Raw genomic sequence first — 15,590 nt, 5'->3', positions numbered from 1 at the left:
CAGGAGTGGGTAGGAGTGTTAGTAATGGTTGTAAAGTGTGGCTCAGATGCACCATTATAGCCCCATTAAATGCAGGGCCAAGGACTGTGTTTAATTCAGCTTCTGATCAAGATACTAGCAGGGAAACTATTAGCTTTTGTCAGTGAAGCCATGATTTTTTTGTCATTCCAGAAAAAAAAAAAAAATCCCATTCTCTTCAGTAGTCTAACTGGTTGAACTTCTTGTCTGAGTGATCAACCCCTTTAAACAGCTATTTTTTCTGCCCTCCAGCTGTTTTCCGGTTAGAAATCAGTGATGTAAGCAAGACACACCGCAGCAGAGTGCTGAAAGGGTGGTTCAGCTGCACAGGCAGCTCACTGCCTGTGGGGCTTGGAAACAACAGCAAGCAGCCAGCCCAAGCCCCGAAAATACAACTCAGAGCATTTACAGACAGAAGTCAAACAGAACTGCGGTTAATTCTGTGTAACAGCATAGATTTCAAGTTTTTCATGATCTTTAGAGATAGAGATCCATGGACTTGCCATGCTGCTGCTGGGACAGCCTGGCACCCTCCAGATGCTCTGAAAAATGTGCCTGGGGAGTTTGTTAGGTACACGGGGTTATCTTAACTCTGCTGTGTAATTCCCTGTACATGATGCTAAGTGAAATATTGCTGGTGGCTAGTTTGAAATCATCCTTCAGACCAGATATAGGAAAACATAAATAAATGTGGACAAAAACATAAATCTTTGTGGACCCCTAATTGCATTTAGTTGCAAGAAATTAACAGCTTATGCTGTAGATTTACAGCCACTTCAAAGGAGTCTTGTCACCAGTCTTGTCACTGAAAGAGCTAGGCTCACCTGCCTTTGGACACTCACCTCACCTCCTCTGCCACCCCTTCCCTGGTGCTGACATGACCATCTAGGGAATCCGACCCAGCCAAAACCCTTCCTGCCCCAGAATGCTTCAACCCAGACTGGTTACCTGATCTTGTTTGTGATGTGGCTGCATAAACACTTGCACTGACATAAAAACATGGGCAATAGCAAAAAAAGGAGAAGGACAAGGCTGACTCTTCCAGCTGCAAGGCCAGCTTCTGCTGACTGAAGTTGATGGCGTAAGCAACATTCCCCAGCCTTGGGGTGCTGGTGCGAGATAACCGGGTTAACTGCACAAGTATGTGGCAAATGAAAGTATGTTTTCCAAAGTGCATAGAAAAGAGAGAGTATCCAACAAATCACTATTTCAAATTTAGAAATAGCACTTAATAAGCACTTAGTCCTTACCCAAACTATGTAAAAATGAAAAATAAATGAGCTATACTTCTTCAAGAACTTATGACTTTTCCAGCCTTATCTTCTGATTTCTCCAATTTTTACACTCAGTTCCAATCCAATTTAAAATTATCTGATGCCTTCTCTCTAGAGCCAATTACTTTTGCTGCAAGTGATGCATGATGGAAATATTTTCGTTAACCTCCTTCAGGACTTAGCTCCAAATTTCCAACAAGAAGTCTGCTCTGGCATCTTAGTTTAAATAACTTGACAGGATTTATCATCTCGGAGTCCCACCACTCCGTCAAGTTGTGGGCAGAAGAACTACAGAGGCAGAAATGTACACGATCATCTGAATCTAATTTCCTTGGTATCAAAGAGCATGAAGGCAATGAAACATCTGCACAATCATGGCAGGTGAGGACCCACATAAAAGGCAGAGCAAGTTGTGACAGATTATATTCTGGTGACACTGGGTGCTTACTCCTAATTTTGTGATGTCATTTTGTTCCTAAGACACTTTTGCCATGGGGGCATAATAAAAGGAAGGCAGCAGCTGGCTCCAGGCGGTTCGGGCTCTCCCCACCATCCTGGCGCTGGCAGAAAGGAACAGCCAGAGACTCTTGGTGGCCCAGTGATGTGTTGTCCCCACAGGTGGCCCCTCCACACAGCTGGCCCCAGCCCCAGGGCTGCCTCATCTCCTAGAAATGAAAATAGGAGCCTTTATCTCCATTAGATCTATAATAACTTCTTAAACCGAACCATTTTCTGTTTCCTGGTACTGTTTTCCTACACGGCTATGGCACCATAAAGTTCCTGGCTCAGAGATGCCCACTGAAACAAAACGTCACGTTACTGCTGCTGTTTACCCTGGACTAATAAAGATTTTTAAAGCCCCCAGAAGCTATTAAGATGCCGTTGATGTGTACATGTGTGGCGGAGCCGGGTACCAGAGGACGCTCATTGGCCCCGCACTGGGTGGGATGACATCAGGCCCTGCTTTCCATAGGGCCTCCAGCTTTCCCCGACGTCTGCTGAGGGCTGCAAGAGAATAGAGCTGAGGGGAGAAAACCTCCACGCTACACCCTCCCAGCTCCAATGAGAACACAGGCAGCTTCAGCTAGGGATAAAAGAACTTAAAAAAAAAAAAAAAAAGCAAAAACAAAAAGAGGGAGACTGTAATCTTGGAGCAGCTATTAATGGGAGATGAATCACAAGAGACCATTTCATGCCGAGGGACTTTAGAGAGCAGCATCCCCAAGTGCCATTAGCTCTCAGCGAGAGTCGTGCTGAAGCCCTTTGCTGTCAGGACAGAAGCATGCATATAAATTTTATACCATTTGTCTTTGAGCAGAGACAAAAGATCAGCTCTAAATCCTCAACATCTTGTCTCGACTAACACGAAATAATACTCTCTTGTGTGGCTGTCTTGTCACTCCTTTCCCATCAAAAGAATACTAGTGATAAATTTATTCATAATTTTGAAAGGTTTTGCTCTTAAAATTAAAAAAGAAGCAGCAAACACATGAGGTTGAGGCTATATTTATTCCTGTTAGTGCAAATCATGCTGCTGCTAAGAATGGTGACTTTGGGAAGCACACAGTACTTCTATTAACTGAAAAGAAGCACAGCTTTAAAAAGTCAGCTAGGTTTTCTGCTGCTTTTTACTAAACTAACTCTGAGGAAGATACATCTCATGTATTTCTAGGTACAAGTGCAGTCTGAAAAAAGATAAGAAATTACTGTAGGATTTTTTGCTCTTTTTCAACATTTTGGAACCCAAGACCAAACATAAGAAATTACTGTAGGATTTTTTGCTCTTTTTCAACATTTTGGGACCTAAGACCTTCACTTATGCATGCAAGAAAACCTGCTGAATCCAGTAGCCAGACTAATAGGGACTCTGGATATAATTTGCAGAATATAATGCTTTAAAATCTTTTTTACTAAATTAACAATGTGTACCAAAGTAGATATTACATACAATTTTACATTTTAGGATTTGGGTCTCTTTTATGGGACCAGATTTTGTTCTAGGTATTTCCTTTGTTAAATAGATCTTTTAACTTCAATACTTTGTGAACATGTAATAAGAAATTATTTAATTCTGTCTTCACTGTGGCACTTTCATCAAATATTTTCTCATTTTATGACAGTTTAAATAGAAAACAACATCATGTTAGAATCTGAAATTAATTACAACATAATCCTAATAAGCCTTATTTTACAAGAAGCAATTATTCCTCGATTTCCTCCGAGAGATGAACATAAAACTTCTCCAGCTGGTCCAACAGCTACCCTACAGTGAGTGTAAAATGGGTGACTGAACTGCACGACGCAGGTGCTCGTGTGGCAATGGTGCTGTGCGTCTCGGGCGCTACCCAAGCAGGCAGGAGAGCCCTCTGCTCAGGGCACACGCCAACAGCAAGTTGTTATTAAATGCATGTACCCGTCCAGGGTGCAAGGACCAGCAGCAAGGACAGAACTCTGAAATATATATCTATAAAATATAGTGCATATATAAAAATATGGAGTGTTTTTTTTGCTGCCAGTGAAGCACCTGTGTGTTTCCCTGGTGCACTGGCCGACCCTCAGTGTTGGTCCCTGCTGGCCGGGGCCGCTTGGGGCGCAGGGGGATCTCCCCGTGGGAAGACTGGATCCGACAGTAAAATCAGAGCCTGGTGTTCAGGCCATGCCTCCCGCTATTCAGGCAGTAGGATTGTGGGCTGAGGTCAGGCTGCGCCTTGCTGACCCTCTCACGCCCTCTCCCCCCACGGAGAAACATGCATCATTAACCTTTGAGTGCTTGAAATAAATTGGGCACAATATTTGCCTTCTGAGAGGCCAGAGCAGACTGTACACACTTCACAAAGCATAGCACATACCGAACAAAGTTAAGCTCTAAAGCACTGAATTACTTCTAAAGCCGTAGATATTTCATACATATTTGTACTTAACAGATCCCTTCCATCGTAAGGAATGAGTGTGAGGGCTGGGAGAGTTAATCTAAACTCTGCAATACTGTAAGGTTAAAAGCCTCTTTCATGTAACTGCATTCATGAACGGAGCTTGGAATTCTTAAAAATCCAAATTGTGACAAAGGGATTTGTTGTTTGGCAAAATGACAAAACCTGCCTTTCACTCATCTCTTGTATTGCTTGACTTTACAGTGAGTCTCAGACAGGGCCTAGAATATGTCAGAGGCATTTAAAGAGAAATTGCCAAAGATTTCAGGTTCCATTATCTAACCGGCTCTCACTTGAATGGTTGTTTGTGTGTGTGTGTGTGTGCATGTGTGTGTGTGCCTCTGCCTTATTCTTAATTGTCAATAGCCTGATGGCTTTTAAGTTCTGTCACAAATCTCCAAAAACATAGCATCCCTTTGTAGGCTCCCTCAGAACAAGTTGGTCGTAAACTCAGGTAGAAAACACCAATATCGGATAATCAGATGTGAAAACATTAAATTTGCAGACACAGGCATGTATTGCTGGTAGAGCTAATAGTTGAACGGAGGCTGCCTGGCCAGATTTCACTTGCTGAAACTGAATTATTCAGAGGAATTGTGAAGGCATGAATAAGATGGAAATTCAGCTCTCCTCTTGCTATGGCAGTGCAGGAAAGCAGGTTAAATCCCAGTTTGTGTCAAACACCTGACAGTTAAACTCAGTTTGTGCCAGACTCTCTTTAGCTCTTGTTATCTCATAGGAGATTGAACTTTCTCATTCAGCCCATGTGACATTCAGCCTCAAGGAGGGTAGGGACACAGGCTAAGTGTAAGTCCTGGTAGCCCAAAACACTAGTCACATCCTCTTTTCCAAAAAACAATTTCTCACGAATATCCGTAATAATTAAATGACTTTTCCTTCCTAGCTGAGGCCTCGTTTTAATCAGCTTTTGGAATAAGCAAGATTTACACACATGCCCTCGCTAGTTGTATAGGGCCTGGAGCGCTAGTGCTCGGAGGCAGCACTAAGGGCTCCCACAGAGAGATGGGGGATGTGCAGGTGCTGAAGCTTGGGCCTTGGAAGCCCTCAGCACCCACCCCTTGGCCAGGGCATTGCGACGCTGGGGGCAGTCTGCAGGCTGGCTGGGACCAAATATGTCACAACAGATAGTACTAAGTACATTTTTGCACTGCTGCATATGTAAATAATGACATCTTTCTCAAGTATATCTCTCCTTATTTCATCCTCCTGCCTTTTTCCTAGTATCGGGCCTTTTCCACATGGAAGCGCCTAGCGCAGAACCCACAAAAGAGTAATTCCTGTTTTGCACTGGGACAAAAGACCGCACTGCTCAAAATTTGGGGTCTGCAACCCCAGAGCCATCCTGGGAGCAGCCACCTTGGGGTTGGCAGCCGTGCCAGGGATGTGTGTGCCGCCAGTCCCCATGCCACGTCTCCTGGCAACCTCCTCTGGCAGTCCACCACTTTGTTTTAGGTTTCATGGCCACTGACATTTCTGGGTGAAACTCTTTGTGGCTTAGGCATTTCAAGGGTGTTTTTTTTTAAAAATTGACCTCCACAGACCGCTTCCCACAGTACCGTGGTGCTTGTGCTGGCACTGACCCAGTGCCACTTGTGGGAGTATCGTCCTTAATCTGTCTGCACTGAGATAGCACAACCTGCTGCCTTTCAATACTCTGCATCTAACTTTGCATGTCCCAAAATGGGTTGGGAAGAGGTGAGCAGGAACAGGAGCAAAGATCGGTGCTGTTTCTGCAGGCCCTGAGTATATAACAAAACAGAGACAGTAATTTTCAGAGTCAGTATTAGTAATGTAGAAGTGTGTGAGAGTACTTGTGTGCTTTGGTGTAGTAACTAATCTGCTGAGGATGCCAGTGCTTGCTAAGCCAAAACTGTAAGTATTTAAAATATGCTTATGACAACTCAGCAATACTGTGGCACCTTAAATTGCAGTAGGTATACTATATGTCACAGTATATTGGCATGCATTGGATTATTTTAATTTCTGTTTCCCTTTACAAACCAAGAATAAATGGATGGATAGTCCTTCAGAGGACAAGAGCTAGTCCCGTTGTCCAGACAGTGCTGAGCACAGTAGCCTTTTGTGGATACTGGACTTATCTCTCACCTCAGTCCAGCATAACTCACAGGTGTTAAGCTAATTTACAGAAATGGAAATGCTTCCAAGTAAGACACAGCCTGTCTGTCTAAAGCTGCCGTCACTGTGAGCATCACTCCTATGCTGAACCTTTGGAGATTTCTGTTCTTAGCCCAAATCTGCTCAGATAGTGAAGAAAGATTTAATTTATTAATTTTGTGAGGTTATTTTATAGGAAGGGATTGTTGAGAACAGCAAGACAGCTTACTGACTGCTTTAAGCTCGCAAAATGAGAGTAACATCTTGCAATTGTCCCTTCAAGATCAGAAAGTGGTGAAAGAGAGATTATTAGTTTGCTATTTAATAGGATCAAGGGTTTCCTATGTATAAAAAGAGTAATTAAAGCCAGCTGAACTAAAAACATACCCAGATTCAGCGTCACTGATTTGTCTCTGATGGAAAATCAAGAAATAGTATTTCCAACTCTTGAGATTCTGTTGGAACCTCCAGACACTAAGATATCTGTTTGCATGGTCTCATGAATGCATGATGAACTGTGAATGCAAACTGGCTACCATCTCTACTGAGCAGCCAAAGGAAAGAAAACAATACTGTGTGTGCTATAAGGCACAAAGGCGATTTTAATTTTTTTTAACCCTGAAAAATTCCAAAGAGTTAGAGATCCCAGAATTCAAACTCCAGAAGCTAAAATGTTGACTGAGTCTTTTTGGTTTTTTGTTTGTTTGTTTGTTTGTTTTAAGATAGCTCATGCTTTTCCTCGAATGACACACCTGGTATCCTGATACATTTAGCTGGCACCACCCTTATGACAATAACCCTACCTGCAACTGCATGTGGGGAAGGTGCCTTCTCATTATTTCTACCCAAGACCACCTGGCTCTGGAGTGGCAGAGCTTATCAGGCCTGCGGGGCAAGCAGCAGGGTTTGCTCTGGCAGGTGGTTGTGCAGGCTCTTCTTGCTGAGGACATTAGGTGTCCAGGTGGAACTGAGGAGGGAAGGATGAGATGACAGAATTCAGCCAAGCCAGGAATCAGAGCAGTGTTGAAGGACCACCACAACAGCAGTGGGAGAACAGAGGTAAGGCTGGCTGCAGAGTGGGCAGATTTGGGTGTCTGAACTAAATCTATAGGGAGTGATAAGTACATGTTGTGGTGGAGCTGTCATAGGGCTGGAAAGGAACAAATCCTGTTGAAGGGGAAGATCTTGGCTACAAAGCCTCCCTGTGTTTGGTTGGCTTAGCTGGTGGTGTCAGTTCTCACCTAAACATGGGAGATGGTGAAAATGTTAAGCAAAAAGATGCAGTATTCCCCCTTAAAAATAAATCTGAGAATCTGACTGTTTTTCTAGCCTTTGGGATCTGCAATATCCAAAGTATAAAAACTGAATATTTGTTGCCATTCAGCTCTAGGCATTGGTGTTATTAACCACAGTAAATGCAATGAATTTACTTGGGTTGTTGTGCTTCATTACTTGGTGGTGCTATAGGAAAGACTTTGAGGTCTTTTGGAGAGTCAGGGGAATAATGTTGTGAAACACGGAGCAAGGGATCCTCTTCTTTCTTCTCCCTCTCAGGTAAAACTATTAATTTGTTCCAGGTTCCTAGTTGGGTTCTTAAACACAGGGTGATGTGGATGACCAAATCAGTTGCCATGGCATTCCACCTTTCCATCTGATGGTGTGAAATATAAGTTCTAACAGCACTGAACAAAGCTGCTGTGCCAGTGCCACAGAAGTAATACAAAGCTGCCTATTTTTGCAAGATGCAGTGCAATGCTATGGCCAGCAGCCTGCTGTATGGCTGTTTGTATGACATACATGTGAAGGAAAGGTGAGCTGTCATTTGAAATTGTTTAAGTCGTGTTCATTGGTGATCAAGCTTTTACAAAGTGATGCTGAGCATTATTCAAGCTACTTGCTGTAAAGGAAAATCCCTTGGCACTCAGAGCTCTATGCAATTGCCCAGATCCTCTTGAGAGTCACTGGGCAGATCCTTATTGCTTCTTGGTGGCCTCCTCACAACCATCTACACAGAAAGTCTGCAAGTGCCCCAGTCATGGGCAGGCACCTGCAGCTGTGTAGGACCACAAGCACCTCAGTGTGCCAGGGGACAGTCTGGGGACAGCTGAGGACTGCTTTGCAGAGCAGGGCATGGTTGTGGCTGCCCTTCTACATCCCCTCACCTGCACTTTGGCAGTGCTCAGGAGTGTCTGTAGCACTGGGTATATGAACCGGGGTCAGGGACTGCAAGCAAGGGGTTTCAATTTGAATACTCCTTCACTGTTAAACAGAGATTAGTGGTGTGGAAGAAGGGCTAAAGGACAGATTCTGAGGGTACACATGCACTTATAGAGCTACATAAGCAATGGTTCTGGTTTGGTGCTTTTGTTGGCTTTTTGCCTTTTTATGTGGCTTTCTTCAAGCATGTTAAGTTGTAGGTTGGGTGCATTTAGAGATTGTCTGGACAGGCCATGTTTAGGACTAGGAATAAGGAGCTCATATTACATATACTTTTTGAATACTGTAGTTCAGCTTTGAAAAGATAATTTCAAAACTAACACTGGATTTGTCTCTAGGCAGTATTTCATCAATCTCAAACCCTCTGATTGACCAATTATGTCATGAACTTACATTAAGGAAAGTGAATGCTACTTGTTATCTTGCCACATCTTGAGCATCAAAGTTGCAAGGGCTGTAAGTCAGCAACTGTTTCTCTCCTGTCTGGGTTAAGTTCAGTTTCAAAAAGTTAAAACTCTGGTTTAGTTCAGTCACATCATGTCTGTAGGCTGCTGTGCATACCTGTGAAGCTGAATAACATTTTGTCCTAATAAGCTTGCCAACTGTGAAATTCAAGCTTTTGCAACATATTACCATTAAAAATAAAATATCTGGTGCTTCCCAATACGACTGCTCCTTTGAACCCTCTTGTTTGAAGGGGACGGGGTTTTATTTTTGACACTGCTCTGTCTGCTTTATGTACCATGTGGTTGTTTTACTGCACCTGTCAGGGATTTGATGTTTAATCACTGGTCCTGTCATGTGTGAGGGGACCATGATGGGTGCACTGCTGTTGCTGGGACGCTGCTTCTCTGTGTTCAGTCTGCTTATTCATTGATGTGTTCTGGTTCAGGAATAATCTATGAGAAGCAGCCCTCTGAGTGACTGCAGAGCTAATTTTGAGATATTTCAGCAGAACAATTAGATTAATATAAGCCTTATCTCTCTGCAGACAGGTATTGTTCTAGTTTCTGCATGAGTGACTCCCCAGGAGGTTTGTTTGTTTGGTTGGTTGGTTGGTTTTTTTTATGAATGAAGGGGGTAGGTCCCTCCCACATTTACCTCAAGTGCAGCTGTGCTTTCTGCTTGGCTGTACTGGGCAGTGGGGCAGAGGAGTTGTTGATGTGCAGTCAGGTATGGGCAGTAGAAATCGTGATCCCTTTTTTAAGAATCTGAGTGGCATGTGTCTAAAGGAGATAAATCGGGACTGAGGAAAACCTGAGCTTTCCTTGCCAAAATGTACCATGGAATTGTGCTCCAGTAAGTGGATAAAGTATTTAACATCCCAAGCCCCTATTCCCTTTTGGTTAAACAACTTGCCTACTTCAACGCTCTGTCCCTCTAAATGTGACTGATGCCATGGCCTTAGCTCATTAGCTAGATGAAACACCACTAATCTCCCAAATCCATTTTGTGTACCTAGCTGCGTCAGAGTTTCTCAATCTTTTCACAGCTGGCTTCTCACCCAACTCTGTTCACGCTCCTGTTTGCAGTCTGTCAGTGATCAACTGCTCTGTGGAAACAGGACCACACTGGCTTGTTGAGCTTGTGACATCTCTGTATGCAAGGAAGTTTCTTCTAGGACTTAGTGTTCAGTGAAGTCCCAGTTGTTCCTTATTTTGCTATAAGTGTCTGGTTTTCTAGATGGGCATTTTCAATGTAACTTTAACCTTTAGGTGTTACAGAAATTTATTTGGGGGAGGGAATCCCCGTCTCTCAGTGTTTACGTCCTTTGAATAACTTAAATGGACTCAAATACACGAACTGTCCCTAGATGCTCTCATCTCAGTTAGCTGCCCGATGTCACGCATGCTGCTCAGGAGCAGGGCTTTGCCGAGAAAGGAGTGACGTGAGCTTCTTGTCATAAAACAGTCACCACTTTATTGGGGAGGAAGAGAGGACAGCTGACAGAGCCGAGGGACGCCGGTGGCAGCGGGGTGAGGGCAGGGAAGGCTGGGCGGACCGGGGCGGCCGGCCGGGCAGAGCTGGGCCCCGGCCCCGGGGACGGGCGGCCGCGCTCCCACCCGTCGGGCCGGGGCCGGCTCAGCCCTCCCAGAAGCCGACGAAGAAGCTGCACAGCGAGTGCCACCGCTCGGCGCAGTAGGCCTCCTCCGGCTCCGCAGCGGGCTCCGCGGTGGCGGCGGGCGGGGAGGGCCCGGGCCCCGGCCCGGGCAGCAGGCGGAGCTGCGCCTCGGGCGGCGCCCGGCCCGGGCCGCAGAGGCGGGCGCTGAGCGGGCCGGCGCGGGCGCAGGGGTGCCGCTGCCGCCGCAGCCGGCCCAGGATCTGCCGCCAGTACTGGCGGCTGCGGGCGCCGTAGGCCGGGCAGCGCCGCGGCTCCCCGCGGTAGGCGCAGCTCCGCGCCGCCCCGCCGCCCGCCGGCGGCCGGCAGCTCAGCCGCAGCTCGCTGGCCCCCGCCGCCGAGCGCAGCTCCCAGCTGCAGCGGTGCCGCTCCGGCGTGGAGAACCGCCCCGCCTGCGCCTCCGCCTCCCCGCCCGCCCCGCTGCCGGCGGCCCCGAGGGCGGCCAGGGCCAGCAGGGCCAGGGGCAGCCTCATCTCCTCGGCGGCCGCGGGAACCTCCTCCGGTGCCTCAGCGACGGAGCGTCCCGGCCCGCCGCATCCTCCGCGCCCTGCGGAGACACGGACGCTGGCGGGCGGGTGCCCCCGCTGCTCTCACCCGCTGCCCGCCCCGGCGGGAGCGCAGCCCCCGGGGTCGCGCCGGGCTGAGCCAGGCGGGTTTTTTTTTGTTTGGTTTTTTTTTTTTTTTTTTTTTTTTTTTTTTAAGCAGAGGGGCGCAGAGTGGGCTTGTCCCCCCAGGACCGGAACCCTCGGGGCTTTCAGATTGTTTCCCCCCGCCCTCTTGGCTCCACTGACGGCGGCGGGACCCCGGGACCACCCCAGCCGGGAAGCCGTAACCCCGGGGCAGCGCGAGCCCGCACCCGCCGGCTGCATCGTCAAAGCGGCGAGCGGCCGCCGCTCCGCAGCCAGAGCCGGTTCCAGGCAAACCGCTCCCCTCAACTCCTCTCGCTTCCCCCCGAACCCGGTTCTCCGCCCCGCCAACGCACCCCGGTACTTTGGACACTCACGGCGCGCTGTGGGGCGGGCAGAGGTGCTCGGCGCTCTCCGGCGGCGGGGCCGGGCGCGGGGGTTATCAAGGGCCGGGGGCTGCCCCCGCCGACGCCCCTCCCCGGCCCGCCGCCCGCGGGGGGACCGCGCGGCGACACGCGGGGAGCGCCGTGCCCCGACGGCACCGGCTTGCGGGAAGTTCCCCGAGCCCCCCCCCCACTCCCTTTCGGTTCGAGGAACCCGCACGCCGGTACCACAGAAGTAGCCCGGGACTGCGGCGCCCTTGGGAGGTGGTGGAGGGAGCGGGGTGGGGGTCGGGTGGCAGCGGCTGTGCGGAGCCTCGCCTCGGGCTGTCTGGGGGGCGGTGTGTGGATTCTAATGGATGGGACTCCATTTATTTATTTTCCTTTTCAATTGATGTAGTTAGATCACAAAAAAGGATTCTCATTTCGGAAGTAAGATATCAGTGTGGCTTATTCTAGGATGGTTATTTTCTGTTAACGTGGAGACAGGCTTCTATATTGGGAGGTTGTGTTTAAAAAAAAAAAAAAAAAAGGCAGAAATTTCAAGAGAGCGTAGATGTGATCTTTATGTTACTGCAGTTTTCGAAATATCAAAAGCCAGTCTGTTCCATCCTACTTACTGCTCTGACCCTCTTACGGAGATCGAAGACAAGCCCTCAAGTGCCCAGTGGTTCCCCGCTGCCGCGGCAGCAGAGCGTGTCCCCACTCCGCACACCGAGCCCAGCACCGCATGGCAGGCGCCCCTCGCCCAAGGCACTTGCAGGGGAGGGCCAGACTAACCCCTGAGCGCTCACAAGCTTTTGGAAAGATTATTACTGAGATGTATATATAGATACGCTCATATCCCCCCATGGATATTTATACCATGTATTTACATTGATGTGGAGATATTATCCAGACCATCGTACTGTTGGTGCAATGCAATAGATGAACTGCAGCTACCCAAAAGCAGGCAGGGCTGTGGGCGCAACGTGGGCTGGGGCAGCCCTGGTTCTCACCCTCCCGGTGTACCCCCATGTCAGCCTCTGGCCGGGGCGGAGCAAGCAGCACAACTGGGGGTAGAGCAAAGCTAAAATGAGTAGCCGCCTTTGTACAAAGAGGTAAACGTTGCTGTAATGGGGACTGACTGGGACAGTAACATCTGCTCTCGGCTTTCTTCTTGTGTCACCCTTCCTTTTACAGTGACTTCTTTAAAGATCCCATATGCTTATAGTAGGGTAAAGTCTGGCAAAGCATCCCAAAAGAGTGCCTCAGTTACACATGGGTATTTGGGGGTACTGGTACTGCTCTAATCTTTTCTCACGGGGCTGGTCTATTTTGGATAACTGATATTCAGTGGGACTCAATGGAAGAGAGAGGGACTGATAATGGCTCATTTCTCTTTCTGTGCAATAAGTTCGAAAAAGGAAAGACTTCCACAAAGACTGACTGAATGACTGCTGAAGAAGAGGTGGGATGGAGAGTTCTTTATCCAATTTGGGAGAGGGGGGAGCGTTTTCAGATAGATGTCCCATTTTCTAGCTGCATTTCACACTTAGAGCTTTCCCTAGCTCTCCCTGGTTGGGGGAGAGGAAGAAGAGCAGGGTAGAGGGGGTCACAAGAAGGAAACAGAATGGCTTTAGACAACAAACCATAGGAGTGGGTTTACAACCAAGAATCTCAAGTGGAAGCTGGTATGTCTTTTTGTCCTGGAGTTATGTACATAGCTATCGCTGAAGGACAAGGCTTAGCTGACCATTAGCTGTGTACGGCTCCTTGCTCAGCGTGCTGGATTGTGTAAATCCCTTTCATGGATGCTGAAGACTTCCCACAGGCTGTAGGAGGAATCTTGGCATTTAAGTTAGGGCTGTGGGTACCATGAGGCATCATAAAGAACTGAATTGTGACTTTTTAAACCTGTGGCTCCGGTGAACATAAAGCACATCATGTGCCTTAGCTTATTAGTCCACCAAACCTTGGAGTTGTTTTCAGATTAAGTTCTGACCACCTGCAATTGTTATATATTACGACTCTGAGATCCTTGTCCGTTTTCCACGTTCTTGATATCATTTATGCAATGTGAACTGGAGTTGTCTAATATGTTTGAGGTCACTTTCAGTTATACTAAGTGCATCAGGTTTGGAGGGAAATATTACTGTGTGTTTTAATGAATGTTTTGCTGTTATACTTTTTGGACAGTTTACTTTAAATCTCATACAAGTTATTACTGTTCTGGAACCAAGGAAAGAAAATAAGAGAATGAAAGCTTTCCTAGCCTCCCCATATAGTAATTTTATTCTCCTTAATCTTATTTGTCATGTTCTCCTGGTACATATATTTACACACACGTTTTCCTTCATGATTGTGACTCATCTTTTGCAGTAAAGCAGATGTTAGTCTTTGATACTCATTACTTCTATATTAATTTTCCTGCACATGCTACAATTTTATCTCTTGGTTTTGATGGGGATATAAGGGGGGGGGGGGGGGGATCATTCTTATATTACTAAAATCACTGTATCCTTTTGTTCTGTGTTTGCAGTTAAAATAATCTAGTTAGTCTGTGTTGCTGCTGTAGCTGGATTTTGACTTCTCTTTCCCTCCTGTCCCACTCACCTTAGAATATAACCTTTATAGTTCTAGACGTCAGCTGGCTATGTAGATATCTTTGAAAACATGAATGGGGGGGCACTGTGGCAGAGATACTTGCCTTGTGTCTGCAGAGAGACTGAAACAAATCTCTGAGTTAATAGGCCTGTCCATCTGAGTAAACAAAATAGTGTGCTTACTATGTGACTCCTGCAAGGAGACTAAACTGGAAGGAATTAGAGATGTACCATGTTAGATTGCAATTTGGACTCCAATTCAAGATTCTAACTCAAATTCAAAGCTAATGAGCACACTTACAGGAACAGTCTAAACTGTAGGATTCAGCTCAACAGAGAGAAGTGTAAGATACAAGTCTGAAACACCTGCACAAACTCAAGGTGATGGATGCTGATTAAGTAACGTGTCTGCAGGAATGTATGTAAGGCTACAGTGAATCACAAGCTGAATGCGAGACATTTGTCATGCTACTGTGAAAAAAGCAGACACATAAATAAGGATATCGCCTGTAATAGAAGTAAGGCATAGGCTAAAGCCAGGCTTTGACTGGGTCATTGTATCCAGTTTTAAGCATTACTCTTCAAAAAAGATGAAGATCAACTGGATTGAGTCTGCAGAAGAGCAATGAGAATATCACAGACCTAGTGAACTCGATTTACGGTTAAACTGTTTGAGCAACAGGCTTGTTAACCTAAAGAAGAAAAAAACCTAAGATGGCAAGTAGAGCAAAATATAGTAAAAATTCAATCACTGCTTAAAGCTGTCTCCTTCTTATGCATCTTTCCATTTCAGAAGATCAGACCATAGCTTTAAACACAGTTTTTGTTGGCCAATGAAGAAATTATCCTGTAAAAATCGAACTCTGAACTAAAAAATATATATTAGAGGCCACTTCACCCATATTGAAGGTATAGTACAGGAAACTGGGTTAGGGCTTTGACTTCAGGGTTTTGAGCTTTGAAAATTCAGGTGAGTTAACCATTTGTTTTTTTATTAAAGATCCAGTCACTATGAAGAATAATACTTATGTCTCTTATTCTAGCTCCTAGGATTGCAGCAACAATTGTTAATGGTTGCAAGAATAGTTTTGCTTTACAAGTGGAAAGTAGCCACAGTCTCCAGCCCTGTCAATTACAAGCTCCTTTTCAGAGAAGTGCGTGGTGTAAAGAACAATGATTCATAAACCTGAATTGTTTTAAACATACAGCATGAGCATAGCTGTGTTTAACCTACTTGTTTGAGCTACCAGTTATCTGTTTTCTTGTTGCTGGCTCAAGAGAATAAAACCATATTTAATGTGGTAA

The sequence above is a fragment of the Tyto alba genome, unplaced genomic scaffold (assembly GCF_018691265.1).
Source record: "Tyto alba isolate M040663 unplaced genomic scaffold, T.alba_DEE_v4.0 Super-Scaffold_1, whole genome shotgun sequence".
NCBI lineage: Eukaryota > Metazoa > Chordata > Aves > Strigiformes > Tytonidae > Tyto > Tyto alba.
The sequence above is the reverse complement of the archived record's forward strand: the minus strand, read 5'-3'. Positions refer to the sequence as shown.